We start from the raw sequence: 9,820 nt of genomic DNA on the forward strand, positions 1-9,820 counted from the left end.
AGTTGTCATTGTTGTTTGGCAGGAGTGGGCTGGATTCAAACCTGACACCTTAGGTGTATGTGGCTGGCGCCTTAGCCACTTGAGCCACAGGCACCAAGGCCACCACCAATTTCTTCTCTCAGAAGACACAAATATTCCTTCTCAGTTTCTCTGCTGCCTGGAGAATATAAGCAATGATATCAAGGATGATGAGAACAATTTTAACATCTGGAACAATGAGCAGATTATCAGTGGCTCTAAGACTCCAGAGTGGACAAAGTGGATCATCTGGTCCATGTTGGCCCCAGTTGTGAAGTTAGCCACTGTCCAGACAGCCTCTTTCTGAAAGACTTTAAATTCTCCATTTTTCAGTAGAGCCACCAAGGATGGCAGGATGTCGTAAGCAATCAGCTGCTGGATGTGCTGATGGGGACCCGCAGCCACGTTGCTCAGGGTCCATCCTTCTGGATGGACAGCTTGGCATGTCGCAGGAGCTGGGGCAGCACAGTCAGCATGCCTGCATCGATGGCCATCTGGGTCTGCTAATCTGTCCCCATTGACAATGTTTCCCCCTGTGCAGGGAGAGGGGTCAAGACACTGAGTTCCGAGCTGGTCATGAGCTCTACCAGCCTGGGCAGAACCCCAGTGTTGACTACTTCGCTGATGCGCTAGTTGCAGCTGTTGGTGAGGTAAGATCAGGCCCAGCAGGTGTCCGAGAGAATGTCACTGTCTTGGTGCTGGAAAAAGTGGAAGAGGATTGACAACATTTGTTTCACCCCCTTTTCGCAAGGATACATATTCTTGTTTCTGCACAGGTTGGACAAGGTCCACGTGATGTTCTGCAGAAATGTGATTGGTATGGTTGACTAAATGGCATTGCTTGGGATAGTGAAGTCTCTCAACTTTGGGCTATCACCAGCTATATAGCCAAGAACCCACACAGCCTGTCCACATACAGACATGTGGGTGGAAGACAGGAGCTCAGCTAAGGGCTGGACAGCACGCCCTTCCAGGACTGCTCCGGTCTGCTCTGAAGTCCCTGAGGCAATGTTGGTCAGAGCCCAGGCTTCTTCCAACTGCAAGCAGGGATAAAGTCATGACTTCAGAAACTCCACCAGCCTGGGAATGAACCCAGCTTCAACAACCAATTTTAGAGGGGAGGTTCCTTTCCTGGCTACCCGGGGGGCCTGGAACCTTAGGGCTGGATCTGAGCTATTCACACCTTTGATGATTTCACCCTGAGTGAGGCTGACCGACATCTCTTGGGACAGATTTTCAGAAGCTGGGTCATGGGAGAAACTGCCGAGATTTCTTCCCTTTACAGTCTGTTCATCTTTCTTGGCCTTTCGGAGCTCCTGGCTGACCACTATCTGCTGTTGCCGCTTCATAGATTCATCTTTGCCTCAGTACTTGAATTTTCTCAGCCTCTCTACATGGAGAGCGTCTAAGTCAGGTACGTTGAGTGCAAGAAGTAAATCACCTGTCAGGAGCTGCAGCCAAGAACAGATTTATTTCTTAATAGTTCTGCGGGCTGGAGTCCAAGGTCTAAAGGCCACATCAGCTGCGGCTTTCTTACTGTATCATCACATGGTGGAAGGCAAGAGGGCAAGAGAGTGTCGGGGAGAGAAAGAGAGGGCCAAACTTCTCGCCCCATAATGACATTAACCCAGTCACGGGGGCAGAGCCCTCATGACCTAATCACCTCTGATCAGGCTCCACTTCCCGACAGTGTTACATTGGGGCCTAAGTTTTCAACACATGAACCCGGGGTGATACATTCAAACCATAGCAATTATGAAAAGTAATTTTGTGTATTTCCTTTCATTTTTTTAGACTATACCCGCCAGGACATTTCAAATTAAATGGATGGCCCACGTTTGTGCCTATGTTTCTATGGAAGCATGCTTGTCATCCAATTTTCAATAAACCAGTGAACCCAAGTGACTTAATCTTTCCCCTAACAGCTTCTTCTGTACTATCTACGACAAAGGTTTTATCCTCCATCCTAAGCACTAAGGTTTTACCGACTTTGGCATCTTAGGAAAAAAATACAGAACTAATCCACTATGAGGTGGATTTGCTGCTGAAATCTGTCATCTCATCCCTGGAGCCTCTGTTCATTTTGCTGTTGATCACTGAGTATGGATTTTGGAAACTACTTCCCCTTTCACTGTTTCTCCAAAACAATGCTAATACAAGGCTAATTGACAGACGTTTCTGAAGTTTCAGAGGATTATTAGAGAATAAGCAGAAAACTACTTCGGATTCGCTCTCTCTGTGCATTTTCCTGCCCTTCTCTGCTAGAGGGAATTTCTCACTCCTGTCAGGAGGTCCTGCCCCTCCTGTATCGCTGTGCCCTTCCTCCTCTCCCTTCTTTCTTCCAGAATCCAATTCCTCCCTCATGGCACCAGCTAACAACTCCAGAATCTCTTGAGACTTCATCATGTAGAATATTTTGCCTAAACATTTTCCAGATAGCCTCTGCCTAGTCTACCTTGCATTTCAAAGCCAAATAGGCCCCTTTTGTTGTTTGATTACATTTGATATAGTTTTGCTTACAGGCAGGTAATGTAAGTCTCATTATGAGCCAAGCTCTCATGTATTGACAGTTCTTAGGTAACAGAAGGGCTTTAGGCATAGAATGTTGTTTGACTTCCAGAAATTAAGATCAAATGGCTACTGTTGTTTGAAGAGCAATGCAGTGGTTATGAGCATGAGCGCCCGTCCTGACTTACTGGGTGACCTCAGGAGAGTTTCACTTAATGGGTGACCTTACGTGAATTTCCCTTACTGGGTGACCTTAGGTATGTTTCTTCTCATACTGAATTATCTCATTCTTAACGAGAACTCAGTCACAATAATATGTAGGTAAATATGTTATAGTTCATTATTTCATGCCAAAGAAGCACAGTTAAGAGCATGTGTTTTCTGATTCCCCTGTGCCAGTTTCAACTTGCTTGGCTTATTGGTATTGCTGAGAGGACTTCATTTGTTTATGTCCATGCAGATTTCATCTTTCTTAATTTTTGCGTATCTCGAAACTTTTGTAATGACCCATGTACCATCTCCCTCTTCAGTGAGGATTAAAATGAGGCCATGAGGCTCGGTGCCTATAGCTCAGTGGCTAGGGTGCCAGCCACATACATGAGAGCTGGCGAGTTCAAATCCAGCCTGGATCTGCCAAAGAACAATGATAACTACAACTTAAAAATAGCCAGGCGTTGTGGCAGACGCCTGTAGTCCCAGCTACTTGGGAGGCTGAGGCAAGAGAATCACTTAAGCCCAAGAGTTTGAGGTTGCTGTGAGCTGTGACGCCACAATGTTCTACCCATGGCAACAGCTTGGGTCTCTGTCTCCAAAATAAATAAATAAATAAATAAAGTAAAAATAAAATGAGGTCATGAATCATCAAAAATTATTATTCTGCTTGGTCTATAGTTTGAGCTCAATAAATAGTACATATTATGATTATTAGTTTGTATGTGAACTCAAGGAGTATAATAAGAATAATAAGGGCTTTATACCTCCATAGGATGGTATATCTTTTAGAAATAGTTTTGATTGCAAATAAGAAAACTTGACCTAGGATGACTCCAACAGACTTACTTATTTTTACAGGGCTGATTCAGTGCTCGGGAACATCAGGAGAGACTCTGACTCCTTCTGTCCTTCTGCTCTCTCCTGCCCTGTGTGGTTTTCATTCTCAGGTCAGACCTGTTGGAGTCATGGTCATAGTCATCTCCAGGCCTCACACAATCACACTTCAGGCTGGAAGAAAACAGAGGGGTAAAAGAACCAGATCCTCATACCAAGACTTTGCCTTTTGTTTCAGGAAAGGATGGCCTCCCTAAGACCTTTACACACATCTTATTGGGGGGAACTGTGTCATATAGCCAGCCAAAATAGTGAGGAAGTTTGGAAAGTCAAGTGTTTAGCTTTTCTGCTTCAATAGAAAAGAAAAGCAAAAGTAGGGAATAGATGTTGATCTAACCTCTATCATTGGTTATAAGGGTAGTATAATTTGGACTGCAAAAAGAACCAACTTCTTTTTTTTTATTTTTGAGACAGGGTCTCAGTTTGTCTCCCTCAGTAGAGAACCCTGGTGGCACAGCTCACAGCAACCTCAAACACTCTTGGGGTCAAGTGATTCTCTTGTCTCAGCCTCCCAAGTAGCTGGAACTACAGGCACTTAACCACAACGCTTGGCTAGTTTTAGAGATGGGGTCTCACTTTTGCTCAGGCTGGTCTCCAACTCCTGAGCTCAAGCAATGCATCCACCTCAGTCCCCCAGAATGCTAGGATTACAGATGTGAGACACCATGCCCAGCCCATAAAAAGAGCTAACTTCTAAGGAGGTAGCATCATTTCCTTACTGCAGAGACCTAGGGAAACTAAAGCTGTGGCCTATGGGAACTAAACATTTTCTTCCTACTAGGCCCCTGGAAGGGAAAAGTCCACTCTTCCCCGTTTTACTTTTTATTAACATTTGTCAGGTGACTGCTGTGTAACTGGGACTACACAGTTGAATAATATTGCCATTGTCTTCAGTGGTGCAGGGTTTGTCAAACTGTATGCTATAAGGAAAACACAGAAGAGGGGTGTTTGGCTCAGATTGGGAGATCAGGGAAGGCTGCCCATAGAGGTAACACTGGAGCTGTTTTGAAAGATGACAAAGATTTGGGCAGGTAAACTGGGAGTGGAAAGGTATCGATGGCAGAAGCAACATATGCAAAGACCCAGAGGTAAAGAGACCACACAGATGATTCTAAGAATCCTGAGGGCTTTGTTAGGACCAGAGATTGTAGGGTTTATGCCGGGGTCTAATGAGAAGGAGGAATAGAGATGGGCAGGGGCAGACCCAACAAGGGCGTCTTATTTGCCAAACCAAGAAATTAACATGGAGCCATTGTAAGACTTCAAGGCAGGGGATAATATGATTAAACTTAGTTTTAAAATTGCTATAGCAGGTAATGTAAAAGACAGACCAGAGAAAGGAGAGATAAGATCTGATGCTGAATAAATGGAAGGCAATTGGGAGAATCTGGGAGAAACCGTGTCTAAATCAATGTGGTGTTGGTCGGCATCACATATAGAGGAGATTTGGGGGACAATGAGGAGGTCAAAACAACCAACTGAATCTACATGCTAATGATAATTTAGGGGTGACCCCATGTGCCTGCCTCATGATGACAAAGTGAGTACCAAAGAAAAGCAAGGTAATGTTTGAGGGAAGATGATGGGTTTGACTTTGTACAAGCTGCCCTTGAAGCGTCTGCAGAACACTTAGATGAATGTGTCTGGTGGGCGTTTTTGAGGCCCAGGTCTAAAGTACAGTCCAGGCAGGAGATACTGATTTGTCATCTATGAATAGATGACAGTGATGTCTCTGAAATGGGAACGCACACCCATCCACAAGGGGAATGTGTCAGAGTTGCCACAGCCCCAAAGTCTGTATCATTAATACACTCATTTTTAAAATGAGTAATTTAAATGAGTAATTTTTAAATGAGTAATTATGTATCAGTAAAATTAATCAAAAGTTAGTCTGTATGCACTATACATGTCAAATTAGAATAAAACTTATTTATTATTTATTTATTTTTGCAGTTTTTGGCTGGGGCTGGGTTTGAACCCACCACCTCCGGCATATGGGGCCAGCACCCTACACCTTTGAGCCATAAGCACCACCCTGAAAACTTATGTTTTAAATGGAAGTGCTTAGGATGTAATTAGATGCTCTGTGCTGTGCTTTCCCACCTTCCAAGAGGGCTGCCTATGTGACATGTAGAGGATGCCAGATGTGATGGCATGTCCTTGGATCATTGCCTCCAGGGAAAGAGAGCTGCTGTGTCATGAGCAGCTCTGTGGAGAGGCCCACACAGCGAGGAACTGAGGCCTCCCACCTGTAGCCCTGTGTTTCTCCATTTTGAAAGCAGACCCGTTAGCTCCAGGCAAGCCTTCAGATGACCACAACCCCTACCAACTTCTGATGAACCTGGTTAGAGACCCAGGACTAGAACTACCCAATTAAGATGCTCCCTATTTACTGTTTTTTTAAAATATTTATTTGTTATTTATTTATTTATTTTGAGACAGAGTCTTACTTTGCCATCTTTGGTAGAGTGCTGTTGCATCATAGCTTTGTAACCTCAAACTCTTAGGCTCAAGCAATCCTCTTGCCTCCACTTCCCAAGTCGTTGGGACTATAGGTGCCCATCACAACATCCGGCTATTTTTAGGGAAGGGGGTCTTGCTCTTGCTCAGGCTAGTCTTGAACTCCTGAGCTCAAGCATTCCCACCCACCTCAGCCTCCCAGAGTGCTAGGAATATAGGTGTGAGCCACCCTGCCCGGCCCTATGGAAATGAGTTTTTTATGAATATTTTGCTTTACTTGCTTTAATTTTTCATTTTCTAGATGATCCTAGATTTTACAACCTTTTTTTTTATATAGTAGGCCTGAAGTAGGTATTAAATAAATTTTAATTTTGAGAAGCTATATTCTACAGTGAGGAGAAATAATTTAATAGCTCAACATTTTACATTAGAATTTATAGCATTTTAAAGTTATTTATAGTAACAAGCTGCTGGATTTTAATAACAGTTAAAATTTGGTACTTATGACATTTTATAACTAAAACAAATGATTGCTATAAAATAATTAGCCTACAGTTTCTTAGTCATTTCTTTTCCTTTCTTTCTTTCTTTTTTTTTTTTTTTGAGACAGAGGCTCACTATGTTGCCCTCAGTAGAGTACTGTGGCGTCACAGCTCACAGCAACCTCAAACTCTTGGGCTTAAGCGAGTTTCTTGCTTCAGTTTCCCAAATAGCTGGGACTACAGGTGCCTGCCACAATGCCTGGCTATTTTTTGTTGCAGTTGTCATTGTTTTTAGCAGGCCTGGGCTGGGTTTAAACCCACCAGCCTTGGTATATGTGGCTGGCGCCATAACCACTGTGCTAGGGGCACCAAACCTACTTAGTCATTTCTAATGTATTTTTATGTAATATTTTACATAATATTAAATGATATTATGGATTGAATATTGAATAATGAATAATATTTGGATTATTCATGGTAAATAACTATTCGTTGTTACATCATGATTGTGAACTTACCAATGTCATTCTGATATTATGTACAATAAAATGAGAAATGCTATGAACTCAATATAAAAGATAACCAGTTCATTAATATCAAAAGGGCATTGTTACAAATTTTATGATAATAACTGATTAGCCCATCCACTTGTTAGAGGAGCAATTCATTCATTTATAAACTCAGGTTATTTTAGTCATTGCTGGGTCAGCAAGATCTTCATCTTCATCTGTTTTTTCTTATTTTGTCATCCTTGGTACAGTGCTGTGGCATCATAGCTCACAGCAACCTCAAGCTCCTGGGCTCAAGTGATTCTCTTGTCTCAGCCTCCCAAGTAGCTGGGACTACAGGTGCCTGCCATAATGCCCAGCTATTTTTAGAGACTGGGTCTGGCTCTTGTTCAGGCTGGTCTTGAACTCATCAGCTCAAGCAATCCATCTGCCTCTGCCTCCCAGAGTGCTAGGATTACAGGCATGAGCCACTGTGCCCAGCCTCCAGGACCTCATCCTTAATAAGTTAAAGTGGCATTGTTTATATCTGTCCCATTAGAACAAAACCTTTACTTCCATTTGCTAGATACATTTTCTGTTGCACGTATACCTTTCTATCTTCAGAGGAAAAAATGTAAAAAACATTTAAAGATAAATATCAAAAATTCAAAGTGAGGATGTGTCTGGTGTGAATAGTGTGTGATGATTTCACAAAGTTCATAACCTAAATGCATGTACATGGCAGCCCTGAGTGTGCAGGCTGATCTGAGGGGGGAGTAAGAATTACCAGCAGGGTATTGCAGAGTCCTCCTGTGTTGGGTTTAGAGCATAACTCTGGGGGTTATTTTCCCTCCCTCCCTAAGGCAGCTCAAAGTCAGAAGGACCCATTAGCCTTGCTTTAACCAAATTCTTTAAAGGAACAACTTGAGTGTCTGCAGTAAGAAAACAAGGCAGTGTAGACATCTGAAGTTCAGGGTACCCCAGTGAGAAAGAGGAGCCAATCAAAACACTTTGGGGAGATAGTCTTGGCATCATCTACAGGGCTTGCTGCAGGCTGGCGTAAGTACCACGAGCAGGCCCACTCTACATGGAAGGTGTGAGATGTTTGGGTAGGAAGGCAACATCATCGGGGCGGGGGGGGGGCCCTGGTATAGCCCTGCCAAGTGAGGAGTTATTTGGGAAAGCTGCTTCTGTGGATGAGTTCAGAGGTGATGAGAAGAAGATATTCTGAAGTATAAAGAATAGGCCTTCTCTTCTTTTTGTCTTTTTTCCTTGGTGCCGTTTCTTGAAAGGAAATCCTCTGGGAAATGGAAACTTAGGTTACAGATTTCATGCTGCCTAAAGTAGAAACATCTTTTCCTAGAAGAAATTATCAGGGCTAGGAGACATTCAAGAGGTGGTTTTCATACACGTGAGTGAGTTTGAGTCTGGGGACTTCAGGGCGTGGCATGGAAGAGCGGAGTGGCAGACACCCTCTTAGAATGAGTATGTGTGAGTGGTTCCTCCTTGCAGAGAGCAGTTCTAAGGGGGAACTTTGTGGGAACACCTCCTGGTCTGGAGAGGGCACGAAATGACAAAATAAATGTGTTAAGTGGATTAGCAACATTCAATACTGAGAAGGAATTAATTAGATGGATACTTGTGATTGAGTTAAGATAGACTGGAACATATTTGGGTCACTTTTACCACTTTCCTACATATCACAACCCTGGGTTTATTAGGTGACTGATGAAACTCATTCATGGATTTAGAGATAGGCTTAATCATGTCCTTTGAAGGTAAGTAATGATGGGAAAATTGGATGGTGAATCAGATGCTTTTTGTGTTCTACTTCCCTTCTTCTAAGCCTCGACTCTGGTTTCAATCATAGCCAGAACAAATGAGCTTTGACTCAGTTCTTGTTGACAGCATCTTACCTTGAGCAATAACTATATATACTATTTATTTTCTGCTCAAGGCTCCTCTAATGCAATGTTATGGGATGATAGTGGGCATTTCCTCTGCACTCATAAATGCAAAACCTGCTATTAATAGATGCAAGGAGCCAAACTTCTTGAATCACCAGATGGAAGGCTGCCTGCCCAAGGGGGACATTTGTGTGTGTTAGCCTACACTGATCAATCACTGTACGTGTGTAACTCTGGTGACAGTCACTCACATAACTAGGATTTGAATGGTGGCCCTTAAGAGTCACACAGCACATAGCTTGCATGGACGGACAGTGTTCTACATGCCCCTCCAAGAGAGAAGCCAGAAACTCATTTTCCCAATATCCTTTGCTATTAGATTTGTGACCTAACCTCTTCCCTGTAGATGTATGGATGTGCCAGAGAGGGAAGTTGATTCGGAAGAGAGCAACATGGAGGGCACGCACCACTTTTCTAGTAGTGATGATGGTAAAGGCGTCCAGTTTCAGGGGCAGCAGTAATAGTAGTGTTGGCATCTCATGCATTGTACCAGGTGTGATTTGCAGGGTCTTTCCTGGTGGTATTCTGTCTATGGTTGAGGTCTCAGGTCTGACTCTGATCTTCCCACAAATTTCGTGATCTATCTAAGAGTTTATATTAAGTTAATTATCTGCTTAACTAGCTAAATTGATGTATCTATATACTCAGGATGTAGGGTCAACAGAAGCTCCACAGACAAGGTTGAAGTTTTTTTTTTTTCTTTCATGTACAGGGTTGATATGGTAGCCCCACAGTGTTGGCAAATCTCTTGACTCACCAGTCCTAGACTGTTGGCGTTATCTGCCAACAT

At 43.2% G+C, this 9,820-nt stretch overlaps 1 pseudogene; it reads right to left on the reverse strand.

Annotated features, from left to right (window-relative positions):
• Window positions 1–71: 71 nt before the first annotated feature.
• Window positions 72–9,820, reverse strand: LOC100962667 (annotated as a pseudogene).

The sequence above is a fragment of the Otolemur garnettii genome, unplaced genomic scaffold (assembly GCF_000181295.1).
Source record: "Otolemur garnettii isolate 467f Iridium unplaced genomic scaffold, OtoGar3 scaffold00026, whole genome shotgun sequence".
Classification (NCBI taxonomy): domain Eukaryota; kingdom Metazoa; phylum Chordata; class Mammalia; order Primates; family Galagidae; genus Otolemur; species Otolemur garnettii.